The following is a 12,498-nucleotide window of genomic DNA, read 5'->3' on the forward strand; positions in this document are numbered from 1 at the left end:
GAGAAAATAATTATATGAGTATTAATCGTACTAAAAACACACACAAATCTTAAAAACTTTGTGGACAAAATAAGAAAATAGGTAGTGAAGGGTGCCTTCCAGGTAAGTTTCTGAAAAATACAGTTTTTTCTAGTAGTTTGGATATTTTCAGTATGTCTATTGTCTCTTCAACATGTAGCATAAGCAATTCACCTCTAATTAATTAAAACGATGAATTTAAAAGCGATACCGCAACTATTGGTGCTACCACAACTATTGGATCATCTACCCTAATACTAAATTGAAACTAATATTTTTTTGTAATGAAGAGAAGCGTTGATTTTGAATATACATTTACCGATTTACCTCCGTGATATAGGGTAACGGGGGTATTTTGGCCAGCTTTGGGAAGTGTTCGCACAGTTCAATAAAAACAAACACAATTTTTCAACATAAATACCTACTCTATTATACCATTGTTAAAAGCTAAGTGTCTATTTCAATATACACCGTTCAACAATGCAATATATTGAAAAATATCCTAGAAATATCAAAATTTCTACGAAGTACTAAAAACATATTTTGGTCCACCAAATTTTTACTTTGGGCCACCTTTATATCTACAGACGTGTATGGAAATAGTTCGGACTAATTTTATTTAAGATCATCATCGGTATTTTTAGAGCAAAAATAGTGGGTTTGAGGAGAACATCCTTCTGCTGTGAATTTTTGTAGATTTTAGGTATCTAAAAATGAAATGATTTGGCTTATAGCGGTTTGACAAGCATTCTCATCTAATTTCATATCGTTAAATGTGATAAATGAAGAAGTAATTACCTGTAAATTGTCACAAGCTGCTTCTTTGTTCACGTGCAACGGCCGAACGGTAATCAAAGAGATGTCAAAACTTGGCATGGCCAAAATATGTTTGCTTCAGAAAGAGGCAAACATATTTCGGCCATGCGTTTAACCACTTTTTAACTTTTTCCAACATGTTAGAGTATACAAACTGTTTCTAGGACATTTTATTGATGTTACTACAACAACGAATTGTTTCATAAGCATACATATTTGTTAAAATAGCTTCCGGACGTTGACTTGTATATTACCACTTCCTCTTGACTTTGGGTTAACTCAGCCATGACTTTGAATATGTATGAACTAATTCCAAAATAACACTACCTAGAGCCAGTTTTTCGCCGAAAATTATAGTGTAGTATGGTTCCAAGGTGTGTTATTCAATGTTGCATGCATAGTTTTCTAATATTCATTGAATTTATCAGATAAAATGCGAAAAATGTTCCCGGGTGGGCCAAAATATGCATGTGGGCCAAAATACCCCCGTTACCCTAACGATAATACACACTCACAGCTCTTAGCAGTGGACAAATAGCTGAAACCGAACGCGACGCGACAGATACGGACAAAATTACTAACATGTCCATACGTGTTCAGTAATACTGTGTAGTTCTGCGGTCCACCGCACACTGTTTCCAAAGCTGCAAAAACATGATCGAAATTACTTTGACACAAACAAATTATTTTAGAACCATAGTTCCAATTTTGTGATTGAGTTGACCAGCAGTCGAGCGGAGCCAACTGCCCCTCTCGCGCTCTGGTCTCATTGCTTCTTCAAATACCTCGACATCGAAAAGCGATGTCATCCACCCGCGGACGGTCGAAGTTGCGAAGCGGACCTCTCGTTGTTGTAATACACTACACTATACACTATAGCAAACCGTTTGATGGTCGCAATTAGTGTAGCCCTCGTCCACCCTCCAGTTCTGGAGCAGTCCTGTGCTGAAGAACGTCACGTCGATGATCGACTCCGTACCATTTCTGCTGTATGTACTGTTGTTCCCAACGTTGGCCAGATCTAGGTTGAGCTTTGCCCACACCTCCAACAAGATTCGACCCCTTTTTTTCATTAAGCGACTTGTCCCTCAACAGCCCAAGTGTTGAAGTCGCCCGCCACCACCAACGGCGTTAGGCCTGTTAGCTCCATGGATAACAGGTCGACCATCTGGGTGCACCTTTCGGTAGACCAACGTGGTGAAGCATAACAACTGCAGTAGAACACTCCGTTGACTTTGGCAACCACGTACCCTTTTTCTGAGGTTGAAACAAACTCCCGTACCGCTTCCCGCAGTCCTTCGCTTTATGGCCTGCACCACCACATCGCAGGTCCAAAACTTATTTCTTCCCTCGAAGCACGGGAATCAAATGTCCGGTTGATTTAGTATGCTCAGGGGGCATACAGACATTCAGTTTACCTTCCTTCAGTACCAAGTTAGCATCCGCCGACGCTAGTCGGAAGGTAGCTACCTGGGTCCCCGCCGGACCTTTTTGGAAGCGGACTGACTCAGACCTTCACCCCGCATTTCACTTAGAAGACTAGTGCGATGTCGCACCTCTCGGAGATTTCGTCCAGGTTTTAAAACTGGATACTGGATAGTCACCTCTCAGGTGAGTGCCCGAACTTGCACATCCCTCGACTACCGTGTTGTAGGTAGCTCCCTTATTTTCGACGTCCTTCCGAAGCTCAAGTATCATCTCGCCAGTGCGAAATCGGCGGATACTGCGCTAGTCAGCCCCCAGATCCTTGAGCTGGGTTTCACCCCTCATCTGAGTATATAGATCCCTCCCAGACACCTTTTTTGGTCTTCTGACTGCTTCGCCATCTTGGCGGGTCGCACAACCACCCGTTTCTTGGTGCTCCCGGGGGCCGCTTTCCCCGGGGACTGCCTTATTCGCTTGGCGACCTGCCCCGTAGAGCAGACCGCCGCAAACGAGGAGGCGTCTATCTGCACCTCTTTGGATGCAGTCACCCTCCTGATCCTGGCCACTATCTCGGCCGGCTCCACTCGAGCTACGAGTTCCTCGTGCTCTTTCCTGGCTTCATCGATGGAGAAGGCTCTACCTAAAATCACCAGCGATTTTCCGCCTATTCACCAAGAACTCGATTATGGTGTCGAATTGTTCGGACAGCGCCGATACTCTCGGCCGCGTGGCCATACACTTTTCGACGGCCTTGACTAGCAAGAGACCGTCCACCGATATGTCCGCTGTGGACACGGACGTATTCGCCGTTTTTTCACCTCCGGACTTCGCTGCATCCGTCTCCGCCTTCTTCTGCGGAGACCACTGAATGCCACCTCGTGCGAAGGGATTTAGCAGACCCTTCGCACCCGTCACTGGTTTTTTAATTGGATTCATCTTTGTTTATAGGGTCCCCATTCCAGCCGTTATCCTTGTTCATAATGGAGTCCCATGTTGGTCTAGGCCGAAGCAGTGAGGTCATGGCTAGGGTAGGCAGCCATAGCGCCTTATGAGCCACTATGACTCCCCCGACCGGCGCAAGTCAGGAACAACCTGACTTACTAATGCCTGGTTCCCATCAGGCAATGGACTCGGAACTTAACGACAGGCCTGCCAGGTTTTATGGGACGGAGACCTCTGCACCTTATCGTTCCAAGCCGTTGTCACACGACTTTACTAAGGTCCGTCTGCTGTGGAACCCTGCGATCGAACATGTTTCCTGCTCACCCTTGAAGCGCAAATGTTAGTTGCTGCTCTGCTAGTTGTGGATCAAGTCAGTCTCCAGTAAGCATCAATCGCCATCTTGCTGTAGTAATCGGTTATACAGTGAAGAATGAATTTCTGCATGCTAGCTTTTATACGTGACTACTGAGAGTTGAACTTCCAGTAAGCGTGTCTGTGTAAACTACAGCTAGTAAAATAACAACAACAAATTCGCGTCGGGTCGGTTGTGCTGGGGAAAAAGGTCTTGTTTTAGGTCTGATTGGCCGGAACATGCGTTCAACAAGGCTCTACATTTTTCAATAGTACAATACTGCCACGCATAGCAATTCAGTCCCATTTGCAATTTCAGCAAGCCGAGAAAAATGCGTTCTTATATAATCTCATAACATTGCTTCTTACGCGATGGAACAATATGTTTGGATGTTTTCCCGAAGTTTTTCAGAACAAAGTTGTTGAGGTCATCTCTTATCTCGAAACTATGCATAGTTAGTTACCATTTCCGCTTATTAACTTAATTCTGGTGAAAATGTAAATGGGACGGACTTGCTATGCCCCGCAGAATAGTTAGCATGACAAAATATCAGTTCTTTGCATTTTGGTGGACGCATAGCTAATTTCCCAATCGATTACTGTAACTAGCCCCGCAATTGTCCTGTACACTAAACAGTTGGCTGCGAGGTCTGTGTATAAATAAACTAAAGGTCGAGTTCCGAATCGGAATATAGCCCCAAGGCATTGCCATGCTTTTACTGTTAGAACAAAGGAAATCCATTAGAAATTGACTGAGTATTAAGCTTTTGAAAGTGGACAGTTTTCGTGACGCTCTCGATGTTTTCCGTTTCAAGCGTTTCCATGCCGAATGATCTATTATCGACCATTTTTGATTTGAATTACTAAACTGAGAAATTTCCGACAGGTGGAGGAATTCTTAAGGTTAAAGACTAATTTCCTGAGAGGGTGTATGCATTGCGGCTTAGAATTTGTTCAAAGCATTGTACCCCAAAATTTTCAGTTGTATATAGAATAGGGTGGGGAAAAATTATCGATTTTCCAGAACCAAGTTTTTTTGGTTCCTTTTGGGGTCCCAAACAACCCTAAACTTACCTGAAGTCGATTGGTTTTGTCTCCGCTTGGCGCATTGCATTTCAAATTTGTATGAAAATTCATATGGGAAAACCTACTTTTTTGCATTTACCTTTCTAGAGAGCTCAATAATGCTCTAATAATGCACTACATTATGTTAAAGTATAGTATTTTAGATGCCTAACAACTTTGCAGAAGACACTGAAGAGCTAGAATGTCCCTAAGAAGAGCAATAGCTGTTCAAAGTTGAGTATGTCGATATAAATGCAGGAAATCTTGTTTTCTGCCAACATTACCAATGTACCGGCGACAGTAGGATTTCCATCAGAAGTAACCTGTCGTAACGAGTTTATACACTAAGCTAGACCAAGTAAACAAATTTAGGTCAATATTCTAAGCGTAAATATAATCTACGACATGTTTCAGAGGTTACTTCTGATGGAAATCTGACTGACGCCGGTACACTGGCAGTGTTGGTAGAAAAAATGATTTACAACATAAATTTCGACATACTCAACTTTGAACAGCTCTAGTATTTTATTGGCACACCCTAGCTCTTTAGTGTCTTCGGCAAAGTTGTTAGGCATCAAAAAACCTACCATTTGAAGTCATTAACCTATGGATTGAGCCATTTCGAGCTCTTTAGAATGGAAAATGCAAAAAAGTTGATTTTTCCATACAAATCTCCATATAAATTTAAAATGCAATACGCCAAGTGGAGACAAAACCAATCGACTTCCAATAAATGCAGGATTGTTTGGGGCCCCAAATAGAACAAAAAAAAACTTGGTTCTGGCTTTCTGCTATCAAGTTTCGTTTTTTCCATATAACGATTCCCCACCCTAATATAGAAACTGTCTGTGAATGAATTGTATGGAACTAATAGTGCTTTACAAACAAAAATATACACAAAGAAAATAAAATATTTTGACACAAATTTTTATTAACACAAAATTTCAATTACCAAAATGAGAGTTGATTTTTTTTTGTAAACAGCCTGGGAGGGAAAAATGAAAAATAAATTTTAATTTTTGTTTAAAAAATGTATATACATGTATAATTCCGTCATTTAAATAGTCATTACAAATCGAAATGCTTTTAATAATTAACTATGTGATTGCATTTGTTTTCAAGTTATTTTGACCTAAAATTGAGAAAAAAAAGAATATATTATAAATTATAAATTATTGACCTAAAATTGAGAAAAAAAAGAATAAATTATCTAAACCGGATTAAATTTTTCGTTGGAATAAATTTTCATTTAAAACTTGACATTATTCCTAAACCTTTGTCAAAAAGGGGAAATGTAAGAGGAATTTTCACTTAAAAATTCAGTTTCAAATATTCTTCCCTACTTCAGCATTTCTGAAAACAATTTGATTTCAATAATGCAATATGATTCTCATAGTACCCAAGTAACAATTATTGTTGCCTAAACATTTACTCGATCAATTTTATTAGGCTACAGTTGAACAATAACCGAAATGGAAAATAAAAAACTTCTGTTAATTGGTTGTTCAGTTGAATTTGGAGAAATTATCCGACACACAGTTGTTTAGGAACGGCGAAGAGGGTTTTGAGCAACAACAGCAAAATATTGTATTCAACACTTGTTAAACCTGCGTTGAATAGATTCACCAGAAAACATTTATTAGCCTACTGTTCTGTATATGTTCGACCTGTGTTCGAATAAAATATTTATTAAACATTTGTTAAACCTTTGCTCGACTGTTGAAATACTCTTGTTAAATGCGTGTTTAATAATAATGTTTGAAAACGTTTGTTTCGCGTATTAGAATATACTAATGCAGCTCACGCTGAATAGTAGCGTGGAAAAAACGTTTAGTCAATATTTATTCAGCTATTTTAGCACAAACAAAATGTAAAAATAAAGTTCGAAGAAATTAGTTGAACTATATATTATACTAGCTGACCCGGTAAACTTCGTCCCGCCTATTTTTGTGTTTAATTTATTAATTTTCAACATTCCAAATTCATTGATTTCTTGCAATTTGTTTTTATCGTTTGAAATGATTGGTTTTATCGGAATGACAACATCCTCGACTTTTGCCTTTAGTACATCACCTATATTCCCGAAATACTCATATTGGGTGGTATTCAGTTATTTTCGTTGTTTTTCAGAAACTGAAAGTGGTCATCTTCGAATTCAAGATGGTGTCCAGGGTCAATGCTTGGCTTCTATACATTATTTCGATTACGGAAATATTCATATGTAGAAGTATTCGGCTGTTTTCCAGAAGTTGCCATCTTACAGCTCAAAATGGTGTCTAAGGTCAATTTTAGCTCCATACATCATTCGGAAGTCACCATCCTGAATTTTAAAATAGCATTTGGAGACAGTTTCTGGCCCCTGAGCGTTATTCTGGTTCAAGAAACACCCATAACAGGTGTTATTTAGTCATTTTCGGCTGTTTTCCAGAAACCGGAAGTCACCATCTTAGAATTCAAAATGATGCCTGTGGTCGATTCTAGCTCCTGTGTATCATTCTGGTATCGAAGCATCTCATATTGGATGGAAATCGGCTGTTTTTTTGGCTGTTTTTAAGAAAGCGGAAGTCGCCATCTTGGATTTCAAAATGGTATTTGGAGACAATTTCTGGCCTCTGATCGTTATTCTGGTTGAAGAAACACTCATATTGGGTGGTAATTGGTCATTTTCGGCAGTTTCCCATTCACCGGAAGTCGTCATCTTACAATTCATAATGTTGTCTGAGGTCGATTTGTGGCTTTAGTGCATCATATCAATCCCGGAAATACCCATATTGGGTGTTATTTGGTCATTCGCCACTGTTGTTTAGGAGCCGGAAGTCGCCATATTGGATTTCAAAATGGCATTTGGAGATAATTTCTGACTTCTGAGCGTCATTCTGGTTAAAGAAACACTCAAATTGGGTGGTATTTGGTCAGTTGCTTCTATTTTCCAGCATCAGGAAGCTGCCATCTTGGATTTCAAAATGGCATTTGGAGACAATTTCTGGCCTCTGAGCATCATTCTGGTTAAAGAAACACCCATATTAGGTGGTGTTTGGTCATTTTCGTCTTTTTTCCAGTCACCGGAAGTCGCCATCTTACAATTCAAAAAGTTGTTTGAGGTCAATTTGTAGCTTCAGTGCATAATAACAATCCCGGAAATACCCATACCCTATTTTTCAGAAACCGGAAGTCGCCATCTTGGATTTCAAATTGGCATTTGGACACAATTTCTGGCCTCTGAGTGTCATTCTGGTGTAAAAAACACCCATATTACGTGGTATTTGGTCATTTTCGGCAGTTTTCCAGTCACCGGAAGTCGCAATTTTACAACTCAAAATGTTGTCGGAGGTCGATTCGTGGTTTCAGTGCATCATCACGATTTCGGAAATACCCATATTGGGTGGTATTCGGTTATATCCCGCTGTTTTTCAGAAACCGGAAGGCGCCATCTCGGATTTCATGATATTTGGAGACATTTTTCGGATAGAAACCGGAAGTTTCCATCTTAAATTTAACAATGGCGTCTGGAGTCGAAAATTTTTCTTGCTCTCAAAATCCTCAACATATCAAATTTGGTTCCATTTGCTTGATTATTTCTCGAGATGTGCAGAAAGTTGTGTGGAACCCCTCCTTTCAAAAGAAGGAGGGGTGTCGAAACATTGTAGACATCTTTGTTACCCCTAAAAATATTCTCCAGCCGAGTTTAGTTAGTTATCGAGCTGTGCAGAAATTTGTGTTTCACTTGTTTGGAACCCCTCCCTCACATAAGAGGGAGAGGTGTCGAACCATTATAGACTTATTTGTTATCTCTAAAACCATTTACATGCCAAATTTGGTGCTATTTGGTGGATTGGTTTTCAATCTGTGCGAAATTTGTGTTTCTTTTGTATGGGACCCCTCCCTTTTAAAAGAGGGAGGGGTGTCAAACTGTTATGGATATATTTGATACCCCTAAAAACATCCACCTGCCAAATTTGGTTTCATTTGCTTGGTTAGTTCTTGAGATGTGCTGAAATGTGTGTTTCATTTGCATGGAACCCCTCCCTTTTAGTAGAGGGAGGGGTGTCAAACCATTATGGATATATTTGTTATCCCTAAAAACATCCACCTGCCAAATTTGGTTTCACTTGCTTGGTTAGTTTTTGAGATGTGCATGAATTTGTATTTCATTTGTATGGGACCCCTCCCTTCCAGAGGTGGGAGGGGTCTCGAATTATCTTAGTCACCTTTCTCGGCCCCCAAAAACCCCTATATACAAAATTTCACGCCGATCGGTTCAGTAGTTTCCAAGCCTATATGGAACAGACAGACAGACAGACAGAGCTGCATTTTTATATGTTTAGAAGATTTATTTGTGGCAATATTTTTATTATAATTCTCATTATTAACTTCATTAGTTTTTTTTACTTGGAAATATAACGGGTAAATTTTAATTTATATCGGAAGGCAACATCGTCACACGCCACCCTTTTTTAAACCATCTTTTTTGTTGGGTCCCTGATGAAATTCGAACTTGCGATCCATTGATTGGCTGCCATCGATGAATGCATGTGAGCTTATCTGTAATATGACGTGTGCTGTGTTAAAAGTGAATATGCTTCTAAACGTTCTGATCTAATAAATGTTGAACAGGCATTGTATAACTGCTGGAATATACGCTTCTTGCATGCACCTCTAAACAAAGCGTACCGGTTGACTTGACATAACCATTGTTTGCAAGCAGCAACTGCAGCGTGCAAGAAGCTTATTATCCAATAGTTATATGATGGCTGTTCAACATTTATTAGACCAGAACGTTTAGAAGCATATTCACTTTACACACTGCACACGTCATATTAAAGATTAGCTCACATGCATTCATCGATGGCAGCCAAGCAATGGATCGCAAGTTCGAATCTCAACAGAAGCCCAGCAAAAGATAGTTTTTGTTGCCTTTTAATACAAATTAAAAAATCTCCCCATATATTATTTCCACAAGTAAAAAACTAATAAAGCTAATAAAAAAATTTCAACAAAAAATTCGAGCTCCATTTTTGCTTTTTTTGTGCTAAAAGAGCCGAATTGATGTCGATTAAACCTTTTTTACGCTACTATTCAGCGTGAGCTACATAAGTATGTTCTAAGGCGCGAAACAAAGGTTTGTAAACCCTATTATTAAACAAGGTTAGACACGCATTTAACAAGAGCATTTCAACAGTCGAGCTAAGCCGTTTCAGCGTGTTTCATTGATTCGACAGGTCGAACACATACAGAACAGTAGCCTAATAAATTGTTTGCGGTGCATCTATTCAACGCTGGTTTAACAAGTGTTGAATGAAATATTCTGATGTTGTTGTTTAAAACCCTCTTCGCCGTTTCTAGACAAATGTGTGCCGGAAAATTTCAACCATTGAACAGAAATTTTTTATTTTCCATTTCGGTTGTTTTTCGACTGTTGTCTAATCAAAGTTATTCAAAAATTGTAAAATGCTGTTCAAATTTTCATAGAGTTCCTCAGTTTCCGAGAATAAAAAAAAATCCTTCGGGCATCACTGACGTTGATTTGAAAGTACACAAGCTGCTAAATCTTTTAGTGGTTTAAAAAAATGTTTATACTGCAATAAATCAACTATACGACGCGTTTAGAAGGATGTTTTATAAAACCGGTGATCTAACGTTCGCGTCTATAAGAGCTGAAGAATTGCTCTTTGAAAGACTTCAAACGCATGTATGCAGTATTTGAACAACACGTGCATAATAATAGTTGCGGAGTTGCCGTTTGAAACGTTCAAATAGCTTTTATTGGGCGAGAACTTTGATAAATAGAGACCTTTAAAGCGCTTCAACGCATGACATATTTATTAGTGCTGCTGGTAATCACTTGCAAACGTTTGTACAACTTCTGTTAAGCTAGAGTTCCACTGTTGAATAAGTACATGAACAAAGAATGCTGCAACGTTTGTTCAACAAATAGTTCAAAGTGTTGTTTATTCAGCATCGATCGCTTCAATACTGCTTTTATTCCACATTTGCTCTCATAACAGCTTCCAAATTGTTTCTTGGGTAATTTCAAATCATAGTGCACTTGGCGACTTACTTTCTAAATGAATCCGTTTTTGAGAAATTTCAATAATAAATTTGGAAAGTTTCAGTTTTTGTAGTTCTCCAATAACAAACATAGATTTATTGAGATATACGATCGGTTTGGCACAACTCATGCTTTGATAATAAAGGATTAGATAGATAGATAGTAGATAGAATAGGTGTTGCCACTGCTGCTCAAAAAGAAAGATTTTTCGGATTTCCTAATAACCTGGAAAATCCTTGAAAATACTTTGAGTTAAAAAGTTAGCAAACATTTTCAAATAAATATGATTGTTAGATGAAATTTCAGAAATTTGAAACTGTTTTCGTACAAATGTTGTATCTTTAGATTTACTAATATTACCTCAGAATGATAGGAGTATAAACACTCGTGAATTTTTCCGAGGAATACGATGAAACTATCAAATTTAAAATAAGATTGACTGCCTTTGCCAAAAAATGGAAATTTTGTTTTAAATGCAAAACTTAGTAATCTGGCAACAATTTCGGTCCAAAATTATATTTTTTCTTGATTTCGTGGTTTATGTTCTTCCAATCATCATAATAATCATAATGATCAATTGTTAGAAACAGAAAAAAGAGAATTTGATTAAAAAAAATATTTTATTTGTAACAAATACGGGGGTCATACAGAGCTGGAGGTATTCCAAACGACACCAAAATCGGAATTTTCCCGAAATGCTGAATAAATAATACCCCACTCTCCCCCCAAATCCAAGTCCAAGTGATATGTACACTTCGTAAGGAATGACCTCATAACTATTTTTAATGCTTCATAGATAATTCCTAATATATTTAGTGACATTAAAGATTTAAAAAATTCTTTCTCCAAAATAAAATAATATACCTCCTTCAGTATTTGTTATTTGCTGAAGAATCCAAAAAAATCAAAAGATAAGATTTACTAGATCTGAAACGCTCTAAAATACCAATATACGGTTTATCATGATTTTCGTCTTACAATTAATTTTATAAGGTAAAACTTAGAATTTTTCCTAGGAAGTCCCAATAATTGCTTCCAATTAGGCGCCTAAAAGTCCGAATTCAGTCAGGCGGCTCAAAAGTTTCTAGTTTTTGAAAATTGAAAATTTTTAATAGGTTTTTTTTTCGCTTTCCTCGACCATTTTTCAACACAGGTGACCTAGAGCTCAAGCTACATATAATTGAGAGATCACAGCTTTTTAACCGTTTCTGTGAATTTGGCACCCTTGGGCGACTCGAAATTGCACCAAGTCTTCAGAGACTTAAGTAAAGTTTTCCCAGAACCAATCGTAGAAGCGACGACCCAAGTGAGCAATTAGACTGCGGCTTTTTGAGACACTTCAGAGCTCGCTAGGGCCGCCAAAATTTACAAAAAAAACGATTGTAAAGCTATAATCCTTCATAATTTTTCCGTTCGATCTCTAGGGCCCACGTTGCCCATTGTTATAAACAGTGCAAAACTATTAAGCCACCATGTTTTCATGAACTATTTGTCTGCATATATCAACTTTCTCATAAGATCTTAACATTCCACAACATGTCCTTATTAACCTATTCCCGGCTGGTGGTACCATATGGCATCACCTGACATTCAAACTTTGATTTGAGTTTACCAATTATACTTGAAAACTTCCATGATGAAACTATTCAATATCTTTAGAGAACAGATTGATCTTTAATATGCAATACGGTTTGTGTCAATTATGCATATGGTTGAATAGTAATAAAAGTTTCAAGTTCATTCCTTGAGGTAAAAACTGATTTCTCACCGCCGGGAATGAGTTTACCATGAACGAGAATAAGCAAAAAATGTGCTAAAAGTTGCTCATTGAT

General features: G+C 38.3%; 1 protein-coding gene across 3 annotated transcripts in view; it reads right to left on the reverse strand.

Moving 5' to 3' along the window:
• LOC129732813 (protein amalgam) overlaps positions 1-12,498 on the reverse strand; it is a 318,420-nt gene that overhangs the window by 26,515 nt on the left and 279,407 nt on the right. The window lies entirely within an intron of this gene.

This window comes from Wyeomyia smithii, chromosome 3 (genome assembly GCF_029784165.1).
Source record: "Wyeomyia smithii strain HCP4-BCI-WySm-NY-G18 chromosome 3, ASM2978416v1, whole genome shotgun sequence".
In the NCBI taxonomy this organism is placed as follows: domain Eukaryota; kingdom Metazoa; phylum Arthropoda; class Insecta; order Diptera; family Culicidae; genus Wyeomyia; species Wyeomyia smithii.